At 39.6% G+C, this 26087-nt stretch overlaps 1 long non-coding RNA gene across 1 annotated transcript; it reads left to right on the forward strand.

The window, feature by feature from the left end:
* Positions 1-476: 476 nt before the first annotated feature.
* On the forward strand, positions 477-19590 carry LOC105495836 (uncharacterized). Its single transcript, XR_011623095.1, has 3 exons — positions 477-732; positions 12892-12994; positions 18860-19590. It is a non-coding gene; the product is annotated as an uncharacterized lncRNA (long non-coding RNA).
* The last annotated feature ends 6497 nt before the right edge of the window (positions 19591-26087 follow it).

Here is a 26087-nt window from a genome sequence, read left to right on the forward strand (position 1 = left end):
GAAACCAGTTTGAAAGGCTACACATAGTATGTTATAGACTGAATTGTGTCTTCCCAAATTTATATGTTGAAGCCTTAACTCACAATGTGACTACTGTATTTGGAGACAGGACTTTTACGAGGTAAAGTTAGATTAGGTCACAGTGTGGTCCAATGAAACTGTTGTCCTTTCAAGAAGACAAAGGGGCCAGGGCAGTGGCTCATGCCTGTAATCCCAGCACTTTGGGAGGACAAGGCAGGAGGCTCACTTGAGCCTAGCAGCTCAAAACCAGCCTGGGCAACATAGTAAGACCCCATCTCTACAAAAGATACAATTTTAAAAAATTAGCCAGGCATGCTGTCATGTGCCTGTAGTCCCAGGTACTCAGGAAGTTGAGGTGGGAAGATTGCTTGAGCTCAGGAGATTGTGACTCAATGAACTATGATCACACCACTGCACTCAGCCTGGGTGACAGAGCAAGACCCTATCTCAAAAAACAAAAAAGAGAGACAGGAGAGCTCCTCTTCTCCCCTGCTTTCTCTCCCCCCATTTTCTTTCCTCTTCCCCCATTTTCCTTCCTCTTCCCCCATTTCCTTCCTCTCCCTCTCCCACCTCTCTCTCCCACTCTCTCTGCAGAGAAGAGGCCATGTGAGGACACAGCAAGAAGGCAGCCATGTACAAGCCAGGAAGAGAGGCCTCACCAGAAACCAACCCTGATAGAGCCTGTATCTTGGATTTCTAGCCTCCAGAGCTGTGAGAAAATAAATTTCTTTTTTTAAGCCACCCAGTGTGCAGTATTTTGTTATGGCAGCCCAAGCAGATGACAGATTTTAAATACTGAGAAGTGAGATGCTGCTGTAACAAATACCTAAAAATGTTAAGTGTCCTTGGAACTGGGTAATGGGTAGAGGCTACAAGAATTTTGAGATGCATGTTAGAGGGAGCCTAGATTGCCTTGAAGGGACCTTTGTTAGGAATATAGGTGTTAAAGGTGCTTCTGGTGAGGTATCAGATTGAAACAAGGAACAGGCTGTTGGAAACTAGAAGAAAGGCAAACTTTGTTATAAAGTGGCAGGGAACTTGATTGCATTGTGTTTAGTGTTTTGTGGAAGGTAGAACTTATGAGCAATGAAATTGGAAATTTAGCTGAGGAGATTTTTAGGCAAGATCTTGCAGGTGCAACCTGGCTTCTCCTTACTGCTTATAATAAAATGCAAGAGGTGAAATACATTGAAAGAACTGTTAAGCAAAAAGGAACCAGAAACTGATGATTTGAAAATTCTTAACCTATCCATATTTCCAAAAAAATGAGAAGCATGTTCTGGAGAGAATACCAAGGGCGTGGTGGGACAATCAGTCCATAAGGAGATTACTCATAGAGCTAATCAGTCATCTCAGCAGCACCACAATAGAGAGGGGATTATACCCGCAGAGACACTGCCAGTTTGCACCAAAGAAACAGGAACACAATGGAATAAAGGAAGGCTTTTGGATGTCTGGGATTCTGCAGGATTAGATAATAGAGCTATTTGACTGTAAAAAATGCTTTATCCTTCAGAGAAAAAGAAAAATGACTCTGAGAGCAATTCAGAGATCATCAGGTTTGCCACTCCCTCCTCCAGTCCAGGAAGCAAGGCTGTTTCTTCCTTGGTTTCAGAGGGGAGGCTCCCCTTCATGGTTTCAGCAGACCAAGCTACTCCCATCCAGTGCCTCAAGGGGCAAGACCATAGCAAAGAGCTGTATGGCTGGGGCCTCCACCAAAAGCCAAGGTAGAAGGGCCACTACCTAGGGCTATAGGGGTGTTGCTGCCACCCCAGTGGACACAAAAGGCCAACGAGGATTATTCTTGAGCCTTAAGGCCAAAAAGGATTATTCTTATGTGTGTGTGTGTGTATGTGTGTGTGTGTGTGTGTGTGTGTGAGAGAGAGAGAGAGAGAGAGAGAGAGAGAGAGAGAGAGAGAGTTTCGCTCTGTTGTCCAGGCTGGAGTACAATAGCAAGATCTCGGCTCACCGCAACCTCCGCCTCCTGGGTTCAAGAGATTCTCCTGCCTCAGTCTCCTGAGTAGCTGGGATTACAGGCATGCGCTCCGACACCCGGCTAATTTTGTAATTTTTATTAGAGATGGGGTTTCTCCATGTTGGTCACGCTGGTTTTGAACTCCCGAGCTCAGGTGATTCGCCTGCCTTGGCCTCCCAAAGTGCTGGGATTACAGGCGTGAGTTACCACGCCCGGCCAAGAAGATTATTCTTGAGCCTTAAGACCTAATGGAATTTGACTTGCTAGGTTTTGGACTTGCCTGGGGACTATCACCCCCTCTTCTTTCCAATTTATCCCCTGCCTTTTTTTTTAGATGTAGTCTTGCTATGTCGCCCAGGCTGGAATACAGTGACACAATCTCTGCTCATTGCAACCTCTGCCTCCCGGGTTCAAGCAATTCTCCTGCCTCAGCCTCCCAAGTAGCTGGGATTACAGGCATGCGCCACCACGCCTAGCTAATTTTTGTATTTTTAGTAGAGACAGATGGGGTTTCGTCATGTTGGCCAGGCTGGTCTCAAACTCCTGACCTCAGGTGATCCACCCACCTCAGCCATCCAAAGTGCTAGGATTACAGGAATGAGCCACCAAGCCTGGCCTAATTTCTCCCTTTCTGAATGAGAATGTGTATCCCATGCCTGTCCTACCATTGCATTTTGTTTTTAGGTTTCTGGGTTTTTGTTTTTGAGAGAGAGTCTCACTCTCTCACCCAGGTTCGAGTGCAGTGGCGCAATCTCAGCTCACTGCAACCTCTGCCTCCTGAGTTCAAGCAATTCTCCTGTCTCAGCCTCCCAAGTAGCCAGGACTACAAGTGCATGCCACCCTGTTCACTAATTTTTGTATTTTAGTAGACACAGGGTTTTACCATATTGGTCAGGTTGGTCTCGAACTCCTGACCTCAGGTGATCCACCCGCCTTGGCCTCCCAAAATGCTGATATTACAGGCGTGAGCCACCATGCCCAGCCCCACCATTGTATTTTGTAAGCACATAATTTACGTGGTTTTATAGGTTCATAGCTGGAGAGGAATTTTGCCTTCAGGTGATTCATACTTAAGATACCTGATTCAGATAATATTTAGGCTGAGTTAAGACTTTTGGGGCTGTGGGATGGAGTGAATGCATCTTGCATGTACAAAGGACATGAATTTTAGGGGGGAAGAGGGTAGAGTGTTATGGATTGAATTATGTATTCTTAAAATTCATGTTGAAACCCTAACCCACAACCTAACTCTATTTGTAGATAGGGCCTTTAGAGAGGTAATTAAGGTTAAATGAGGTCTTAGGGGTGGGACCTTAAGTCAAGAGGACTGGTATTCCTATAAGAAGAGTAAGAGACACCAGAGTTCTCTCTCTTTGTGTATGTGCACAGAGCATGAACATGCAGAGACAGTCAGGAAGAGCAGTCTCAGAAGAAACCAACCCCAATAGCACCTTGATCTTGGATTTCTAGTCTCCAGAACGGTGAACAAATAAATTTCTGTTGTTTAACCGCTCACTCAGTGGTATCTTGTGACAGCCTGCGTAGACTAATACACAATATGATTCCAACTATCTGACATTTTGGAAAAGGCAAAACTATAGAGACAATTTAAAAGATGAGTGGTTATTGGGAGTTCAGGGAAGAGAGAGAAGATGAGTAGGTAGAGCACAAGGCACTTTTAGGGTGATGAAACTATTCTTTTTTGTTTTTATTTAAGTTCTAGGGTACATGTACACAACGTGCAAGTTTGCTACATATGTATACATGTGCCATGTTGGTGTGCTGCACCCATTAACTTGTCATTTACATTAGGTGTGTCTCCTAATGCTATCCCTCTCTCCTGCCCCCTCCCCACAACAGGCCCCGGTGTGTGATGTTCCCCTTCCTGTGTCCAAGTGATCTCATTGTTCAATTCCCACCTATGAGTGAGAACATGCGGTGTTTGGTTTTCTGTTCTTGCAATAGTTTGCTGAGAATGATGGTTTCCAGCTGCATCCATGTCCCTACAAAGGACACGAACTCATCCTTTTTTATGGCTGCATAGTATTCCATGGTGTATATGTGCCACATTTTCTTAATCCAGTCTGTCACTGATGGACGTTTGGGTTGATTCCAAGTCTTTGCTATTGTGAATAGTGCCGCAATAAACATACATATACATGTGTTTTGATAGCAGCATGACTTATAATCCTTTGGGTATATCCCCAGTAATGGGATGGTTGGATCAAATGGTATTTCTAGTTCTAGATCCTTGAGGAATCACCACACTGTTTTCCACAATGGTTGAACTAGTTTACAGTCCCACCAATAGTGTAAAAGTTCCTATTTCACCACATCCTCTCCAGCACCTGTTGTTTCCTGATTTTTTAAAGATTGCGATTCTAACTGGTGTGAGATGGTATCTCACTGTGGTTTTGATTTGCATTTCTCTGATGGCCAGTGATGATCAGCATTTTTTCATGTGTCTCTTGGCTGTATGAACGTCTTCTTTTGAGAAGTGTCTGTTCATATCCTTTGCCCACTTTTTGATAGGATTGTTTGTTTTTTTCTTGTAAATTTGTTTGAGTTCTTTGTAGGTTCTGGATATTAGCCCTTTGTCAGATGAGTAGATTGCAAATATTTTCTCCCATTCTGTAGGTTGCCTGTTCACTCTGATGGTAGCTTCTTTTTGCTGTGCAGAAGCTCTTTAGTTTAATTAGATCCCATTTGTCAATTTTGGCTTTTGTTGCCATTGCTTTTGGTGTTTTAGACATGAAGTCCTTGCCCATGCCTATGTCCTGAATGGCATTACCTAGGTTTTCTTCTAAGGTTTTTATGGTTTTAGGTCTAACATTTAAGTCTCTAATCCGTCTTGAATTAATTTTCATATAATGAGTAAGGAAAGGATCCTGTTTCAGCTTTCTACTTATGGCTAACCAATTTTCCAGGTGATGAAACTATTCTAAATGATACTATAGTGGTAGCTACATGGCCTTATGCATTTGTTGAAACCCATGAAACTACCAACACAGAGTGAGCCCTAATGGAAACTGTATATTTTAGTGTATAATAACATATAAATATTGGTTCACCAATTTTAGCAAATGTGTCACACTGATGCAGGATGTTAATAAGAGGTAAATGTTTGTGTCATGGGCGGGGAGCAGGGTACTTTCTCTGCAATTATTTTGTAATCCTAAAACTACTCTAAAAGTAAAGTCTATCAAAAAAAATTTTTTTGAGGCAAGGTCTCACTCTGCTGTCCGGCTGAGTGCAGTGGTATAATCACAGCTCACAGCAGCCTCAAACTCCTGGGTACTTGTGATCCTCCTGCCTCAGACTCCTGAGCAGCTGGGACTATAGGCATGTGCCACCATGCCTGGTTAAAATTTTTTTAAATAATGTTCTTATCATAGACAAGTGCCAGTTTTTTCTTGCCAAATTATGTGTACTTTTAATATAACACCTACATTATGCAGTTTTCTTTCATATTTTCTGGAAAATATTTTTCTCTTACTGTTGATATTTTATTTATTTTCTTTTTTAGAGATGAGGCCTTGCTTTGTTGTTCAGGCTAGAGTGCAGTAGCACAATTATAGCTCATTGCAACCTTTAACTCCTGGGCTCAAGCGATCCTCTCACCTTAGCTGCCCAAGAGGCTGGGACTCCAGGTGAGCACCACCATACCCAGCTTTTTCTTTTAATTTTATTATTCTTTGTAGAGACGGGATCTTGTTATGTTGCCCAGGTTGGTGTTATTGATATTTTGAAGTCTTATTAAAATTTCACAGACTTGCCCAAATCAGCTGAAATCATAGCATATTTGTGACATAATGGTGATAGCAAAGGTTGGTTCACTTTTCAAAGAAAAGTGATATTCACCTGGGACATCTAAAAATATTGCATATTTAATTGTTTTTCCATGTGCTATTAGTCAGACAGAGGAGTTGAAAGTAGGGAAAGAAGTCAGAGTTGTCCAGATCCACTTCACAAGTAGTTGCCTTCACTAAGATGGGGCAAGCCTTCCTGCAACCTAGGACTTGCTGGAGGTGATGGTGGTTGCCAGGGAACCATATATGCCCACAGTTATATATGCCCCAAATAATATATTTCCCTTTCTTTAGGGATAATTCAGGAAGGAATCTGAATTTGTTCATACTGAGTTTCTGTACAAACAAAACCCAAAAACATATACCATCTCTTCTAGGGACATTCAAGGGCCACTGACCTTTACTGTCCCCTTCCCTGACCATGTTCCTTCCAGTTCTCCCTGTTTTTATCCTTGGTCCTCTGCTCCCACTTTTAATACCTCTTCTACTCTCTGGACTTCCTTTATTTCCCTCTCTCTACTATATTCTGTTTATTTTTCCTCCACAATATCTTCCAGTTTATTTTGTGTCATTTATGGTTAAACCCATCTAGTGAAGATATTTTTAAAAATTTTATTCTGTATGATTTTCAAACATATGCAAAAGTAGACAGTAGAATATCATGAATGCCCATATTCCCACTGGCCAACTTCAACAACTGTGTTTTTTCACCTATTTTTTCCATCCACTTTCTCCTAGCCCAGTATCATTTTGAAGCAAATCCAATAATCTTCCAAGATTGCTTTTGCACATCACTCTCTCTCCTTGATAGCCATTCCTTGGCCTCTGCTTACCTTTTCATCCTGTAGGAGGTTCTGTCAGAGCTTCGGGACATAATGGGAAAAGAACAGGAAGGCATAACATACCGTGGTAGAGAGACTGACATTAGAGGTCTCAGGGGCTGTTTCTCTCCTGGGAGTCAGTGTCGGCAGTGATCAACTTCTCTTTTCTTTTCTTTTTTTTTTTTGAGACAGAGTCTCACTCTGTCATCCAGGCTGGAGTGCAGTGGTGCAATCTCGGCTCACTGCAACTTCCGCCTACCCGGGTTTGAGCGATTCTCATGCCTCAGCCTCCCCTGTAGCTGGGACTACAGGCGCCCACCACCACGCCCGACTAATTTTTGTATTTTTAATCAAGACAGGGTTTCACCATATTGGCCAGGCTGGTCTCGAACTCCTGACTTCAAGCAATCCACCTGCCTTGGCTTCTCAAAGTGCCGGGATAATAGGCATGAGGCACCATACCCGGCCAGTGATTAGTTTCCAATGAGTGTAGTAGTGACCTTTGACGTCTGTCACCTGCTTTACTCTGCTCCAGGGGCCACTCCTCTGGATCAATGGCTTGTGCCTCAAGAAATTGGAGTTCTAGGTCTGTTTACTGTATTTATCTTGAAATGCCTTTAAGACAGACCTAAAATAATTCCTTCAGAAAAATTTCCAAGGAATATAAGCTCCCAGGAAACAAGACACATAAGCAAGATCCAAGAGAGTAAGATGCACAGAAACTGCACATATTTGAATTATTAGACATATTTTATTTTTTTAATTTAATTTTATTTAACGTTCCAGGACACATATACAGGATGTGCAGGTTTGTCACATAAGTAAATGTGTGCCATGGTGGCTTGCCACACCTGTCAACCCATCACCTAGGTATTAAGCCCAGCATGCCTTAGCTATTTATCCTGATGCTCTCCCTCCCGTTGCCCCCCAGCCCCCGAAAAGGCCCCAGTGCATGTTGTTCCCCATCCTGTGTCTATGTGACCTCATCGTTCAGCTCTCCCCTATAAGTGAGAACATGCCGTGTTTGGTTTTCTGTTCCAGTGTTAGTTTGCAGAGGATAATGGCTTCCAGCTCCATTCATGTCCCTGCCAAGGATATGATCTCGTTCCTATTTATGGCTGCATAGTATTCCATGGTGTATATGTACCACATCTTCTTTATCCAGTCTACCATTGATAGGCATTTGGGTGGATTCCATAGACATAATATTTTAAATAAGTCTGTTTAAACAGTTTAAAGCAATAAAAGAAGGTATTGAAAATATGTGTAAAGGTCAAGAGATTCATTTCTAAAAGACCAAACAGATCTGAAAAAAGAACTAAATAAAATTTTTCAAGATGAGATTATAACTAAAATAAAAAACACAGTGAATATTTTCATAAATGAGATAGTCATACTAATATAATTGAACCTGAATGTGATTAAACCTCAAAATCCAACCATCAATTGACAACATATATAGGAGCTAGAGGAATACGTTAAACTAAACTGCGGATAAGCAATTGTCAAAATCCAAACTGTAGAAATTTCCTTAATACAACTCATTGTTCTTAAAAATAAATTGCAAGGAAAATATAAAAATATGGAAGGGAACCTACTGATTATGAAAGGACATATTCACCAATTACAATATATTTATATCTTATTCAGATTCTGATTGAAACAACTTACAAAAATACAACATTTATAACACAGAAATTTGAACAGCCACTGGATGTTGATGCTATTCAGTGGATATAATACTGTGGATATTAAATAATTATTGTTAATTTGGGCTGCTATAATGGTATAGTGATTTGTGTGAAAACAAGAGTTCTTTTACAGATACATACTGAAATATTTATGGGTTTCTATTTTAATAAGTGATTAATCATCTTGGTTTGCTAAGGACTGTCCCAGTTTTAGCACTCAAGTCCCTAATCGAAGAAAAACCTCAGTCTTGAGCAAACTGTGATAGTTGGTCACTCTGGTATGGTGTCGATTCTGTGAAATTGGTTGAATTATTATGTATTGTAATCACTCTTGTTAAATATTTTTCCATTTGATTTGCTTCTTTTTTCTTTCTTTTTCTTCTTGTTTTTTTTGTTGTTGTTGTTGTTGTTTGTTTGTTTTGACGATGGGGCAATTTCAGCTCACTGCAACCTCTGCCCACCCCAACCCTCCCAACACCTAAACCTCGGCTCAAGCCATCCTCCCACCTCAGCCACTTGAGTAGCTGGGACTACAGGTATGCGCCACTATACCCGGCTAATTTTTGTATTTGTAGTAGAGATGGGGTTTCACCATATTGCCCAGGCTAGGTTGCTTGCCTTATTATTGAGTTGTAGGGGCCTAATCTATAATACATAGATTTTTAAAAATATGTCACATGTATGTAAAAGTTACTAAGGTATAATTTATCAACAATTACATATACAAATCCTAAAAATACAACTTGTAAACTTTTACATAGTTATGTAAAATATATAATATTCTGAATACAAGTCCTGTGTCAGATATATGTATTTCAAGTATGTTCTTCTAGGCCAGGCTTGTCCAACCCACAGCCCATGGGCCACACACAACCTAGGATGGCTTTGAATTCAAACCGACACAAATTCATAAACTTTCTTAAAACATTGAGTTTTTTTGCAATTTCTTTCTTTAGCTTATCAGCTATCGTTAGTGTTAGTGTATTTTATGTATGGTCCAAGAAAATTCTTCTTCTTCCAATGTGACCCAGGGAAGCCAAAAGATTGAACACCCTCATTCTAGACTATGGAGTTCCTTTCTCTTCCTAAATAGTACCTTTTGATGAGCAAATTTTAAAATTTTGATGAAGACCAACTTATCAATTAAAAAATGTTACGGTTAGTGCTATTTGTGTCCTGTTAAAAAAATCCTTTCCCTATTTCAAGGCACTTTAAGCTTTCAAGTGTATATTTGATCTACCCAGAATTGACTTAGTGCATGGATGTGAGATAAGGGTCAAATTTTATTTCTTGTATGTACAAATATCTAGTTGCTCTAGCACCATCCATTGATAAGACCATCTTTTTTTTTCTTGGATATAAATTATTGTCTCTGTTGTGAAGCAAGTGACCAAATATCCATGGGCTATTTTCTGGACTCTTTCTTCAGTTCTATTGATCTATTTATCTATCTTTATGCCAATGCCACACTGTCTTAATTGCCTAACCATTATAGCAAGTTTTAAATCTGTTTAAGTAGGTCTTCTAGCTTAGTGTTGGGTTTTTGTTTTTGTTTTTTTCTTTAGGATTGTTTTGGCTAGTGTAGGTCCTTTGCATTTTCATATGAACTACAGATTCATATTATCAGTTTCTACACACAAATAATTAAGCCTGCTGGGATTTTGATTGGGATTCTGTTAAATCTATAGATCAATTTAGGGGGAAATGATATCTCAAAAACACCACACAAGTGGTTTATCTCTACACGTATTTAGGTCTTTAATTTTTTTTTTTTTTTTGAGTCTCCTCTGTTGTCCAGGCTATAGTGCAGTGGCACAAACACTGGCTCACTGCCACCCCAATTCCCCTGTGCTCAAGCCTCCTGAGTAGCTGGGACTACAGGTGCGCCACCATGCCCAGCTAATTGTTTTTATTTTTGCTAGAGAAGAGGTCTCACTATGTTGCTCCGGCTGGTCTCAAATTCCTGGGCTCAAGTGATTCGCCTGCCTCAGGCTCCCAAAACGCTGGGATTACAGGCATGAGCCACCGCACCTGACCAGATATTTAATTTTTTGGGCAATGTTTGATTACTTTTAGCTTATAGATCTTCCACACTTTTTTTAGAATTTTCTTTTCTAGCTCCTTGAAGTGGAAGCTTAGATCACTGATTTGAAAACTTTCATCCTTTCCAATATATGCATTTAATACACATTTTCTACTAAGTATTGCTTTGGTTGTATCTCACAGAACTAATTTGTATTTTTGTGCAATTCAAAATACTTTCTAATTTTTCTTGTGATTTCTTCTTTGACCAATAGATAATTTAGAAATGTATTTCTTAATTTCTGAACATACCTTTTGCTTTTGATTTCTAATTGAATTCCATTGTGGTAAGAAAATATATTCTGTATGACTTCAGTCCTTTGAAATTTATTGAGACTGGCTTTATAGCCCAGAATATTGTCTATTTTGGTGAGTGATCTATGTGCATATAAATAGTATGTGTTTTTTTCTTTTTTGTAGTTGTTGAGTATAATATTCTACAAACTCTATAAATGTTCAATTAATCAAATTGTTTAATGGTATTGTTCATATCTTCTATGTTATTAATATTACTGATATATTGTCTGCCTAGTCTATCAATTACAGAAAGAAGTGTTTTTAAATCTCCAATTCTAATTGTGGATTTATCTGTTTATCCTTTTATTTTTGTCAATTTTTACTTCCTTTTTGAAGATATGCTCTAAGGCAAATATACGTTAAGGATTTTTGTGACTTCCTATTGAATTGACCCTTTCATCATTAGGAAGTACCCCTTTATATCTAGTAACATTTTTTGCCTGAAAGTCTGATTTGATATCAATGTAGTCATATCAACTTTCTTATGATTAGTGTTTACATGGTATATGGTATTTATGTTTTCATCATTTTACCTTCAACTGTTCTGTGTCCATATATGTGAATTTTTTGTCTTTTTATTTTTTGAGACAGAGTCTTGCTCTGTCGCCCAAGCTGGAGTGCAGTGGCACAATCTCAGCTCACTGCAACCTCTGCCTCCCAGGTTCAAGTGATTCTCATGCCTCAGCCTCCTTGAGTAGCTGGAATTTACAGGCACACGCCACCATGCCTAATTTTTGTATTTTTGGTAGAGAAACGATTTTGCCATGTTGGCCAGGCTGGTCTCAAACTCCTGGCCTCAAGTGATCTGCCCACCTCAGTCTCCCAAGGTGCTGGGAACCACCGCGCCCAGTCTTGAATTTTGTGTCTTATAAGATCGTTGGTTTTGTTTTTTTAATTTAGTCTAACTATCTGCCTTCTAGTTGGAGTGTTTAATCCTTTTGTACTTAATGTAATTACTGATATGGTTTTGGGTCTACCCTCTCAGTACTCACTTTCTATTTCTTCATATGTTTTTTATTTCTGTGCTCCTCCTTTACTGCCTTCTTCAGGATGTGTGCTTCACATGTGTCTGCACATGTAGTGTGTGACTATGCCATGAGAATGTTGCCTTTATTTGTTTTTTTTGTTTGTTTTTTTTTTTTTGTTGTTGAGACAGAGTCTCACTTTGTCGCCCAGACTGGAGTGCAGTGGCCAGATCTCAGCTCACTGCAAGCTCCGCCTCCCGGGTTGATGCCATTCTCCTGCCTCAGCCTCCCAAGTAGCTGGGACTACAGGCGCCCGCCACCTCACCCGGCTAGGTTTTTGTATTTTTTAGTAGAGACGGGGTTTCACCATGTTAGCCAGGATGGTCTCGATCTCCTGACCTCGTGATCCACCCGTCTTGGCCTCCCAAAGTGCTGGGATTACAGGCTTGAGCCACCGTGCCCAGCCTGAATGTTGCCTTTAATTTATAAATTAAAATGTGATGAAGTTAAGAACATAATTTAATTCTATTACTTCATTAATTTCTTTTTTAAATTTTAGATTCAGAGGGTACACACACAGGTTTGTTACATGGATACATTGCCTGATGCCGAGGTTTAGGCTTCTATTGAACCTGTCACCTAAATAGTGGACAGAGTACCCAACAGGTGTTTCTTCAACCATTGCCTTCCTTGATACCTCCTCCTTTAGGGAGTCTCCAGTGTCTACGGTTTCTATCTTTATGACTGTGTGTACCCAATGTTTAGCCCCCACTTATAAGTGAAAACATATAGTATTTGATTTTCTGATTCTGTGTTAATTCACTTAGGATAATGGCCTCCAGCTGCATCCAGGTTGCTGTAAAGGACATGGTTTTGTTCTTTTTTATGGTTGCTACGTCATTCATCTCTGAGTGCACTGAAGTGATTGGTTAAATGACAGCATATCAGTCCTGTCTAGCTCCTTAACTTGTAAGCCAGAATTTAACTCAAGTGTTTAAAGAGAAAAGTTGTATGCTCATAAAACTTCCTGTGAAACAGATATGAATGATGTCTAAATTTAATTCAGTATGTATTTCCATAAAATCTTACAACAAAACTCATGAAAACTATAGGAACATGTCATGTCAGCCACTTCTTCATAGAACAAATATATACTCTATCAGTTTCATGTCACCTTTTTTAAAAAAATGATTTCTTAAGGAAATACCTTTCTCTCCCTCTGGTAAATAGATTGAACTCTGGAAAGCTGTAGCGGAAGAGAGGTTTGGGGCAGGCTTCCTAGAGGAACTTACCTCCCTTGGCAATTGATGTGATCCTGGCTTGTGTCACACAGGTATGATGTAAGTCTGTGCATGTGTGAAGATTATGCTTAACCAAGGGTTTACTTAGTGCAATGGTGAAACTAAACTTTGGGGAATTTTGAGAAATAATTCTTTGAAATGTAATTGTAACTAAGTTCTCTGATGTAGTTAAGGTCTTTCCCTAGCCATAATAATATTGATGTATTTTGCCTTGCTTTTGGCACTAGGATAAAGACAAAGAGACACAGTCATTCAAAAGATTGATTCACAATTTTTAAGCACTTTTAGTGCTGGGTATTCTGCCAGGCACCATAGGTAATCTGAAATTTAAAAAGTCTGAGTTACTGCTCAAGGAAGACCTTGTCAAGTAGGAGGAGCTATGTCATGAATACAGATAACCATAGTATAAGCTAGAAAGTGGTATGCACTGTACATTTGAACAAAATACTAAGGGAGTTCAAGTGGGAAAGATTTTTTACAATGGGAGCCGAGAAAGATTTTTAAAATGCTTTATAAAGGAGGGGGCATTTAATTTGGGCCCTAAAGGCTAGGTAGAAACAATAGCTACTGACGAAGTGGAGAATATTAGAGGTAAACACGTTGATAAAGGTGTAGTGATAGGTTTGGAGGAAAAATGAGCCATTCTGTTTTGTTGGTATACAAAGTAAAAGTAGGAAAGAAATAATAGATAATTCTGGAAAGATAAGATGAACCATACCGAGGAGGGTTTTAGATGTCCAGCTATCAGTATTACTCATTAAACAATTAACGATTTATTCCTTTTACCATGTGTTACAATATAGGGGTAGCTGCTGTATAGACGTAGAAAATAAGGAACCATGGTCTATACATGTACAGGATATAACATAGAGTTCTCACAAATATAAATGGTCTCTGCCTTATTCTACTTAATAAATATTCTGGTTTTTAAAAATGCTTATTTATATTTATGTTTAGTTATGTTTACATTTGTCTTTATATAAGATTTATATTGACCTATCACTTTCAATGGCATTGATAACTCAGATAACTGGTTCCAATAGCAAACTAGTTTTCCTCTGACCTGCTTGTAGCTATCTTTAGCAGTACCTAGACTATTACTTAATGAGCTTCAGTCTGCCAAGGTCATAGAGATTTTCATGACCTTTGTTCTCTTCCCTTAATTTTTAAGCATGCAGAACATCATGAGCCAGATATACTAGCTAATCTTTAACATTAAACATCTAGGGCATATGTAGACACCACTTAATAATTCCCCCGACATTTACCTTCTATTCTATACTCTCCCTAGTCCTAGTCTGTGGTAGGCACAATTTGGCCTTCCAAATTTCTGGGTCCTGGTGTACATATACTTTCTTCCACTATTCAAACATCAATCTAGGTGTTGCTATGAATGAATTTTGAACATGTAATTAAGGTCCCAAATCAGTTGACCCTAAGATAGGAAAAGCTTACACCTGGATGGGCATGTGGCTTACACCTGTAATCCCAGCACTTTCAGAGGCTGAGGTGGGAGGATCATTTGAGCCCAGGAGTTTCAAACCAGCCTGGGCAACATAGGGAGATCTCGTCTCTACAGAAAACTTTAAAAATTAGCCAAGCATGGTGGCACCTGTGGTCCCGGCTGCTCAGGAGGTTGAGATGGGAGGATCATTTGAACCCAGGAGGTCAAGGCTGCAGTGAGCTGTGTTTGTGCCACTGCACTCCAGCCTGGGTGACATAGCGAGACCCTATCTCGAAGAAAAAAGGAGGGAAGGGAAGGGGAGGGGAGGATTCCGGACTCATATGAAACCCCTGTGTACACTGCCCCAATCCTGTTGTTCCCCTCACTTTTTCACCAGAGGTAATCACTGTCTTGAATTTGATGTTTCTCATTCACATGTGGTTTTATACTTTCTCTAATGTGTATATATCTATCAATAAAGATACAATATTATTTTGCATGTTTTTAAAATTTTTCATAAATGGCATCATGGTGTTTGCAACTTTCTGAAAGATGTTTCTTCCCCCATCTTTCATTGTTATGGTATGGAGAATAGCATCATTTTATTTGAGCATCTAGTGTCCCTGGCTGAACGCTAGCAGTCCCCACCCCAGAATTTATAGGAATGTTGGAAGGAATGACACATAGGCACCAATAGATATGAAATAAAGTTTATTACTCACAGAGTAAAGGGCAAAAAGATTCCTCAAGGAGAAGAGGTTAGGTTCAGACAGCCGTGCTCTGTCTTAAACCATATTGTTCTAATTACTGTATCTTTAGGATGCAAGATTCCTGATATCTTAAAGAATGAGTCCCTTATTCTTCTTCAGAATTATTTTGGCAATTCCTGGCCTTTTGCTCATTTATATGGATAACTTTAGGATAAACTCGGTAACTTTTATCAAAAAAGCCTGTTGGATTTTGGATGAACTGATGTCTTTATGTTGTTGAGACTTCCCATTCATGAGCATTTGTTTCTTTAATATCTCTCAAAATTTTTATTTTTCTTTATAAAAGTCTTAAAGATTTATTTCTAGATACCTTATATGCATTATTGCTATAATACATATCTTCAAAAATTATATTTTGAACCATTTGTTGCTGGTTTTTAGGAATACAATTGATTTGCAGAACCATTATCTATTGATTCATTGAATATTTTATTGTAGAAAAACATATAAATGGAAAATAATGACAGTTTTATGACTTTCTTTTTAATCCTTGTATCTCTTTATTCTTCTTGTGTCTTACACCAGAAGGGCTTTTAATAAAAAGTAATTGGATGCTGTATAGAAAAGAGATAGCAGGCATTTTCATCTTGTTCCCGTTTTGTATTTCCTCATTTTAGTGTATGGCTATATTAGTACCATGAGCCTCTCATTAATAATATTACAAGAGGAAAGCTATAACCTGTAAAGAGATATATGTGATTATTTTTTAGTGGTAAGACAAGGAGCTGATTTAAGTAGCTATAGTCAATAATTCATTACTAGAAGTAGACTTAAAAATACATTTTAGCTCACACCTGTAATCTGAGCACTTTGGGAGGTGGAGGTGGGTGGATTGCTTGAGTTCATGAGTTCAAGACCAGCCTGGGCAACATGGTGAAACCCTGCCTCTACAAAGAACACAAAAATTTAGCTGGGCATGATGGTTCATGCCTGTAATCCTAACTACTCGGAGGCTGAGGTGGGAGAATGGCTTGAGCCTGGGAGGCAGAGGTTGCAGTGAGCTGAGATTGTACCACTGCACTCCAGCCTGGGCAACAGAGTGAGACCCCACATAAACAAAACAAAACCAAACATTTCAGTATTAGCCCTCCCAAAAATTGAAATGTGCTATTTATCAAGATCCATTAGCTTAGGTGACGCACTTTAAGTCAGTTTTTCAGAAATAGTAATAAGTTTGCATTAACACAATTGGACTTTGCTGTTAACTGTTCCTCAGGGCCAGTGGCATGGTACTAAATATTAACTATGAATTGATAGTGTATTATTAATCTGTTTGGGCTGCCATAAAAATATCATAGACTGGTGGTTTATACGACAGAAATCCATTTTCTCACAGTTCCGTATGCTAGATGTTTCAGATCAAAGTCTGGCAGGGTTGGTTTCTGGTAAGGCCTTTCTTCCTGGTTTGTGGATAGCTACCTTCCAGATGTGTTCTCACTTGGCAGAGAGAGATTGAGCAGCTTCCTGGTGTCTCTCTCTCTTTTTTTTTTTTTTTTTTTTTGGCTTTTTAGAGATAGGGTCTCGCTCTGTCACCCAGGCTGGAGTGCAGTGGTGCAATGATAGGTCACAGCATCATAGCAGCCTAGAACTCCTAGGCTCTACTACATCCAGCTAATTTAATTTTTTGTACAGATGGGGTCTCGCTTTGTTGCCCAGGCTGGAGGTGTCTCTTCTTATAAGGCTGCTAATCCTGCCCACAAGGGCCCCACCCTTATCATCTTGTTTGACGCTAATCACTTCCTTACTCCAAATACAGCCACACTGGAAGTTAGGACTTCGACATATGAATTTTGTGTGACACATCATGCAGTCCATAACAAATAGCTATTTAAATACTTCCACTTAGTTGATTTTCCAGGTTAACAGGTAATCTCCATTTTCCTTGTAAAGGACATATATATACCTATGATTTGACCAATGCTTTTGATTAGAAGGTTACTCACTAACAGGCCCCATGCTGCTATTCTCACAAGGCGAGTATTAAGCTTGAGTCAGTCATGTTAATTACTAAACTTGTTCATGCAAGTTGAACTTATTATTGTAATTATATAATTTAAATTAATTTAATGCAAACTAACAAATAAGAATGTGAAAAAAAGGAGTTGTTTCAATGAAAACTAAATTGAATCCTTTAGAAAGATTCAATAGAGTTTTAGGCTGGGCGCAGCGGCTCACGCCTGTAATCCCAGCACTTTGGGAGGCCAAGACAGACGGATCACCTGAGGTCAGGAGATCACATGGTCAAACCCCGTCTCTACTAAAAATACAAAAATTAGCCAGGCATGGTGGCGAGCGCCTGTAATCCCAGCTACTCAGGAGGTTGAGGCAGGAGAATTGCCTGAACTAGAGAGGCAGAGGTTGCAGTGAGCCGAGACCATGCCATTATACTCCAGCCTGAGTGACAAGATTGAGACTCCCTCTCAAAAAAAAAGAAAAAAGAAAGATTCAATAGTTGTCAAAATAGCTGACAAGGCAATTATAAAAGATTAGTAAACAGTAAGTACAAATCTAGGATTCTGCATAAAGATTATTTCATAAATATCTTTGGTTTTTATTCCACTTTAAAGAAACTGAAATGAGGCTGGGAGCAGTGACTCATGCCAGTAATCACAGCATTCTGGGAGGCTGAGGAGGGTGGATCATTTGAGGTCAGGAGTTGGAGACCAGCCTGGCCAACATGGTAGAACCCTGCCTCTACTTAAAGAAAAAAAAAAATAGCTGGGTGTGGTGGCACACACCTGTCATCCCATTTACTCAGGAGGCTGAGACAGGAGAATTGCAGGCAGAGGTTGCAATGAGCATGCCACTGCACTCCAGTCTGGGTGACAGAGCAACATTCCATCTCAAAAAAAAGAAAGAAAGAAAGAAAGAAACTGAAGTGATGTAATAATGTAATAGCAAGTGTATTACAGATATAATTTGTGCAAAAATGTGGTCATAGAAAAATCAGAAGATTCAAATAAAAGACTTTAACAAAGGCTGGCAAATCATGTACATTTATGCACTTTGTGTTACAATAAAATGTTAAGGCATGTTTTTATTATTCATAACTACTTTTATCAGTCCACTGCTTTCCCCATCACCTCAAAAAAGGCTTCTCTTATACTGCTGACCAGAACCATATTGGGGCCATAATTAGTACACTATTGGTTGACTTAGAACCTAAGCCCCAGACAGAACTCTCATCCTGAACATTGTCTCTCCTATTTGCTTAGCTCAGTAACCAGTTACCAACATGTATCAATAGAGGAAGCATGTGTAAACTATCAAAAGCCTATGCTTTTCATCCACGCCATTAATTTTTTCATTTTTAATTTTTGTGGGTACATAGTAGGTGTCACGTCATTAATTTTTGAAGCTAGAAGATGATATGGCTAGTGCACTGACATAGTGCTACACAGAATCCCAGGACAAACACTCCAAGGAAAAATAATCTCCTCTAGGATATTGCTTTTTCCTTTAGCTGTGGTGATTAAAAGTACTTTTTCTGTGATGTAATTTCTTAACATTTGAACCTGTACTATGTGTCAAGTATAGCACAATGATAAATTCTAGTAGCACCTTACAGGTGGACACCACTTTTCACCTAAGAAGTTCACATTTTCAGTAGAGGCTTTCCTTTTTCCTGACAGTACTGTACTGGGGGTAAACAGCAATTAACTCGTGTTTTCATTTTCAAATAGGGACATCCCGCCCAAGAGGAGCCGATGGTTAACTCCGATTCTCCAATAGGTCTACCAGTTCCAGCCTTACTTCATCTGCTCCACTAGCCCCACACATTCGGAAAGTTATCAGTGCAGTCAGGCTCAACAGCCCTGCTTATGACTCTCCACGTGTTTGCTGCCTGTTGCTCTCTCTTTTGAGGCAATGTTAAACAGCTGTTGGAGAACTGCCATCTCTTCCAGCGTCCCTACTGCCATGCTACTCCAGCAAGATCTTCAGCTAGATCCAAATAGGACAGAGGTGGTGTGAGTGGAAAGAGAGCCACTCCAGCTAAACTCTGACAGGGAAATAATTGCCTTTAATTGCTAACTAAGAAAGGACTTGTTGAGTGTATTTTCAGACTACTTTGTGTTATCAGCATTGTAATGACACACACATTTAATTAACTGAAAGTGCTCTTTGACTTTTAACCAGAAAGGGCAAGTTATATTTAACAGGGAGTGGTAATGAATTTACATTCATTAAGGTTAATCTCTGTAACTCGTTTCATTGGATGAACTAAATGAAAATGATTTAGGATTACAGCAGCCTGAATTAGAGGGAAGGAAAGACAGCCCTAATAACTTTCTATTATCAATCAGTGTGAAAACAGTGATAGAATGGAAGATTCTTACAGCTGAGAGAAACACTGGAGTCCATCTAGCTCAAATGCTTATTTTACAGATGAAGAAGAAATTGTCAACATGTTTCTCACTAGGAACACTAGGGGCATTTGTCTGGGACAATTCTTAGCTCTATGGGGACTAACCCACATTTTGCAGAATATTTAGCAACCCTGACACCTGCCCACTAAGTGTTAGTAATCTCCACAGTCATTATGACAAAAATACACCGCCTCCCTACTTCCTAATGTTCCTGGGGGAGTTGTACCTTTCTCTGCCTATTGAAAACCCCTGAGCCAAAATGCTCATAAACAACCAGAAAACATATACTACCACAATCGACCCATTGACACTTCTCAAACTTTAGTAAAGTGGGAATGAGCAACAATCAGGGATCTTATTAAAAATGCATAATCTGATTCAAGATTCAGCAGGTCTGGGATGGAGGTGAGATTCTGCATTCTTTTATTTTATTTTTTAGAGCGGGGCCTTGCTGTCTTGCCCAGGCTGGAGCACAGCGGTGCAATCATCACTCACTGTAACCTCGATCCTCTGGGATCCTCTGGGCTCACGGGATCCTCCCACCTCAGCCTCCTGAGTAGCTAGGGCTGGCTATAGGTGCACGCCATCATGCCCAATTCAGCATGTCTAACCGACTCATAGGTGATGCTGATACTGTTATTTCATGAATCCCACTTGGCGTAACAAGGGACCAGAGACTAAATTGAGAGGATGTCTGAACTGTCTCAGTGTCCTTACCAGTTCATCTCCCATCCAGGGTTGTGGCTGAGGATACACCATTAAAGGTACCCTCTATGTATGGGTTTCTAAGGATCTGTTCTGGCTTTGCCTTGGGGACTCTGCCTAAATCTCCTTCTCCTGGGTGACCTGGTGGCAGACTCTGTCTTGCCTCTCTGCACAGCAACTTTCAGACTGTTTCTTTGTGTCCAGAGTTCAACTTTATGGAAGACCATCTCTCATGCCCTCAGACCATCCAGCTGCAGTTTCTGGAAGCCCAGCTGAAATTGAACCCAAAGCACCTGCTTGCTAGGTGAGCTGGCAAAGGCAGATGGAGTTTGGGAGAGCCTGTGAGCTATTGTTTGTCTTGATAACAAAGGTAACCAGAGACTGTGTTTCCTGACTACCTAGCTCAGAGATTCTCTCCAGAGCCCCGTGCACTTATTTCTCTTCTATTTCTACCATTAAGTGAAACTATGTGTCACTCAGTACATCTGTTTAACTTACCAGGAGACTGCCACTCACTCTGCTTCAGCAAGAAGGTTCTTTATGGATCAGCTTTCTGATTGATGCATAATGTAGAAAACTCTTGCAGCACGTAATTAATGACATACTGAGAAATGAGTTCCTGCAGACACTGTTGTCAAACTAATTTTCCATTCTTGCCATTTGGAAGTGGCTGGTGGGAAAGTCTGGAGATGGGTCGATTTCCTGAAGTGATAAAACAATGAGATATAAAGGAATTCTATTACTGTGTATACACAATCCGCTTTAGATTCTCCACTATCTTTTCTAGTCTCCTCCATCCTGTTTCAGCCAAGGAAACAAGCCAGAAGGGCATCAATGTGGGTAGGTAGGCACTGTATCAGGAACGAGGTATTTCATAACTCCATAATGTCTGCCTTAGCCTGGATTCTCCAGAAAGCAGAACCTGAGACAATGGTTTGTGTGGTTGGAGTTTATTTGAGAATGGGGTACCATCAAGCTGCAGGGCAGACTAAGGGGAGTCAAACAGAGAATGAAGGGAAGAAAACAAGGTTATAGTATCACATTGGCCAAAGCTACAGGTGACTGGTACATGATTCTGCCTAGACCATCTGAGAAGTTTTGTGTAGTACATGTGAAGACTCTAACTAGAGAGTGAAATGGGGAAGCATTTATCCATCAGCTCCCATAGCCCATTAGTTAAGAGCAGGCCCACAGGTGCTGACCTCCCTGAACTTCCAGGTTGTGCGGGTATGAGTGCCCAGAGTTTCTGAAGGAACCCACTGCATCAGAGCCAGTCAAAACCTGTGAGGAAGTGCTAGAGCAAGAAGTGAAACTGAGTAGAATTTTAAATGATGTATAAAAGTCACCAATCCTTAATACAATGGAGAATATTTGGGACAGCTTTGGGAGTCCTGGGAGTTGAGACATCCCACCTGAAGTGTCCTTTGTGTGACTAGCACAGGTTTTTGTCTGTATGGGAGCTGTGTTTTCTGAAAGACATACTTTGAACCTGCATTCTTGACCCCTGCTTTGTCATAGAAAGGGTTAAGGTGGGGAATCTGGAAATTGCTTTTAGGGAATTAGAAACTCAGTTTAGATCCTGTCCCAAATGTTGATTTCCCATACTCAACTTTGAGTATAGGAAGACTGGCTATAAAATTAGCTTTGGAAAATTGGATATCTACATGTAAAAGAATAAAGTTGGGCCCTTACCTTATACCATACATAAAAATTAACTCCAAATCAATCAAAGACCTAAACACAAGGGCTAAAACTATTAAACTCTTAGAAAAACAAAAACAAAAACAGAGGAAAAGCTGCAGAACACTGAATTTGGCACTATTTTTTTTAGATATGTCACCAAAAACACAGGCAACAAAAGTAAAATTAGGTACATTGGACCACATCAAAATTTAAAACTTCTGTGTATCAAAGGATACAATCCATAGTGTGAAAAGGCAACCCACAGTGTGAAAAGGCAGCTCACAGAATAAGATAAAATATTTTCAAATCATATACCTGATAAAGAATTGACATCTAGAATATATAAAGAACTCCTATAACTCAACAACAACAAAAATCAAACAACCCAATTAAAAACTGGGCAAACAGCCTGGGGAACATAGCAAGACCCCATCTCTACAAAAATTAAAACAATTATCCAGAGGTGGTGGCACTTGCCTGTAGTGCTAGCTTACTTGGGAGAATGAGATATGCAGCTCACTTGGTCTAGGCTAGAGTGAGCAATCATCATGTCACTGTACTCCAGCCTGGGTGATAGAGTAAGACCTTGTCTCTAAAAACAAAACTGGGTGAAGGACTTGAACAGACATTCCTTCAAAGAAGGCATACATGGCTAACAAGCACATGAAAAGATGCTCAACATCACTAATCATTAGAAAAATGCCAATCAAAACCACAATGAGATACCAGGTCACACCCATTAGGATGGCTACTGATTAGTTTTCTAGGGCCACCATAACAGAATACCACAGACTGGGTGGCTTAAACAACAGAAACTTATTTTCTCACAGTTTTGGAAGCTGGAGGACCAGGATCAAGGTGCCAGCAGGTTTAGTTTCTTCTGACATCTCTCTCCTTCACATTCAGATGGCTGTCTTCTTGCTGTGTCCTGGCATGGCCTGTCCTTTGTGTGTGCACATCCTTGCTTTCTCTCTGTATATTCTAATCTCCTCTTCTTGTAAGGACATCAATCAGATTGAATTCTGGCCCACCCTAAATACCTCCTTTTAACTCAATTATCCCCCAAAGGTCCTATCCCCAAATATGGTTACATTCAGAGGCACTGGAGATTGGGACTGCAACATAGAAATTTGGAGAGGACACAATTCTGACCATAACAAATACTGTAAAAACAAAAACAAAACAAGTGTTGGCAAGGATGTGAAAAAATTGGAATCCTTGCCTATTATTGATGGGAATGTAAAATGATGCAGCTCCTATGTAAAACAGTATAGCAGTTCTTCAAAAAATTAAAAACATAACCATTTGATGCATCAGTTCTGCTTTTGTTCATATACCCAAAAGAACTGGGATCAATCCTCAGACATAAGTATACATCCAAGTTCACAGCAACATTATTCACAATAGCCAAAAGAAGGAAGCAACTCAAGTGTCTGCCGATGGATAAACAAAATGTGGCAAGTCAGTTTTTTAAAAGGGAAGAAAATTCTGACATGTGCTATAATGTGGATAACCTTGAGGACTTTATGCTGAGTGAAATAAGCCAGGCACAAAAAGACAAATACTCCATGATTCCATTTATATGAGGTACTTAGAGTAGTGGAATTTATAGAGACACAAAGTAGAATAAAGGTTTCAGAGGGCTGGGGTGCAGGGATGAGGATGATGAAGAGTTGTTTAATGGGTATAGGAGTTTCAGTTTTGCAACATGAAAAGAGTTCTGGAGATTGGCTACACAACAGTGTAAATGGACTTAACACTACTCAACTATATACTTAAAAATGGTTAAAGTGGTAAATTTCATGTATATGTTACCAGAATTCAAAAGAAAACAAAAACAGCTTTGGAGGTGATAGAGGGAGGCCAACAAAATATGGGTGGGGAAATGGACAAAATGGATAAAAAATGAGAAGAAGCAAGTGGAAAATGTAAACCCTTACTAAACGGTTTCATGTTACTAAACAGAAAAGTTTTACTCCACTAAGTTTTGCTGATACAGACATATCTGTTATTTGTTCCTTTTTTGGTTTCCCAGAAATCTGCTCCAGGGACAGGAATAAACCTTATAAATCTTGATCTGTTCCCCAGCTTTGCCCATGAGGCCATGCTGTACAATGCTTAGAAAGAGACAATGCATTTCAAGAGCAGTGACAAAACATCCCTGGGATGCAGTGGCTCCCTAGCTACTGCAGCACATCTGCAGGATTCTCATTGGGAACCACTGGGATAAGATCCAAATAAGCTTTTTCCAGCTGTACTTAAATTGCTAATGAGAGCAGCATAATTATGTCAGCTTGCAAGCTACTCATGCAGTTTGAGAAACCTGGAAAGATGGTGGCAGTTGTCAATGCACGAAGTAATACCTTTAATGCTAGAATTATGTTGCCTAACATGCAATCATCTTTGACATCACCAGAAACCGAGTCATTGCTTGCATAACATAACAGAAAAGTGAGAAATACAAAATCCTTACAAAACTGTTTTATTTTCTGAATAGGTTGATTTTCCATTTGGATTTTACTGATGTTTTTGCCATCTGCCATTTTCTCACATTTTAAAAACATCCATAATGTTCTCCACATGTTCTATCTTATTTTATAAATAAGATATTATACAATTCATTCTAGTTACATAATATTTACTTTTAAACTAATTAATTACATTTTATAAGTAGATGCTATCAGTAATGGTTTTTCTTACTGACAATAGTTATTAGAACAATCACAATAAGTGTTAGCATTTATGAAGAGTCTGAAAGGGGTGACAAAGCTCAAGTTCCTACTACATCCTCAGAGTTGTCGCTATAGTATGTTGTTTTTCTTAGAATGTTATTCCCATTGTTTTAAAAGTTCTTTATCATTATACTGTCAAGAGAAATATAATCCCATTTAGCAGAAATTAGAGAATTCTAGATAAAATTTTTTATATAAAACACAAAACCTAGTTTTAGGCGATTGTCTTTAAAAGAGACAAATATATTTGGGCATGTAGAGATAGTAGCAACTACACTGGAAAGATCTAGAAAACTTTTGTGTGATACATGATTAACAAGCCTAAGAATACTAACTTGGAAGAATTTTGAGACACAGTGTAGCCATGTTAAAATATTTGAAGGGTTATCGGGTAAAAGATACATTATATTTCTATGGTACCAACAGGTAGAAATATGACCACCAGATAGAAATTAGAGAGGAGGAACATTTGCTAATATAAAGTCAGTAGTTCCTATGGTTAGGTAGAAATTTTAAAATTACGTATTAGTGTCTGCAAAATGTAATTTTATTTTTTATGTCTATCAGATTTTATCTCAAGTCCCCAATTGTAGGAAAAAAAGCTATTCAGTGTAAACTAGGTGAGTTCAAGATTCTCCCCCTCCACATTCTCCCAGGTTTGATTCTGAAAACAATAACTGTGCCCTGTGTTACAGAAGGAATCTTAAGGTGGCCCCCATAATCCCTGCCTCCTGATATTCATGCCTTCTGTGGTCACTTCCCATTGAGTGTGGGCAGAACCTATGACTTGCTTTGAACCAACAGGTTATGGCAAAAGTGACGGGATTTTAATGATTCCATGTATTCAATTGTATGTGTGTGATTATGTTACATAAGACTGTGCTGCTGACTTCTTTCTCTCTCGTTGGCTTTGAGGAAGCAAGCAGCCATGTTGAAGAACTGCCCATGGTGAGTGGGCAGCCCCCTGGCTGAGGATGGCTTCCAGTCAACAGTCAGCCAGCAAATAAGGCTACCACCACAAATGAACAGTTCTACAGCTGCAAAAGAAATAAAATTTACCAGCAACCTGAGTGAACTTGGAAGTGGGTCCTCCCCAAGTCAGGCTTCAGATGAGATCATAGCCCCAGCAGTCTCAGTCTTTTTGTTTTCTTTTGTTTTGTTTTCAAGACAGTTTCTTGCTCTGTCACCAAGGCTAGAGTGCATTGGCACAATCACGGCTCACTTGTAGCCTCAATACCCTGGACTCAAGTGATCCTCCCACCTTAGCCTCCCGAGTAGCTGGAACTACAAGTGCAAAACACCATGCATGACTGATTTTTAAAATTGTTTTGTAGAGATGAGGTCTTGCCATGTTGCCATGGCTGATCTTCAACTCCTGGCCTCAAGTGATCCTCCCACCTCAGCCTCCCAGAGTGCTGGGACTA

Source organism: Macaca nemestrina, chromosome 5, assembly GCF_043159975.1.
Source record: "Macaca nemestrina isolate mMacNem1 chromosome 5, mMacNem.hap1, whole genome shotgun sequence".
Lineage (NCBI taxonomy): Eukaryota > Metazoa > Chordata > Mammalia > Primates > Cercopithecidae > Macaca > Macaca nemestrina.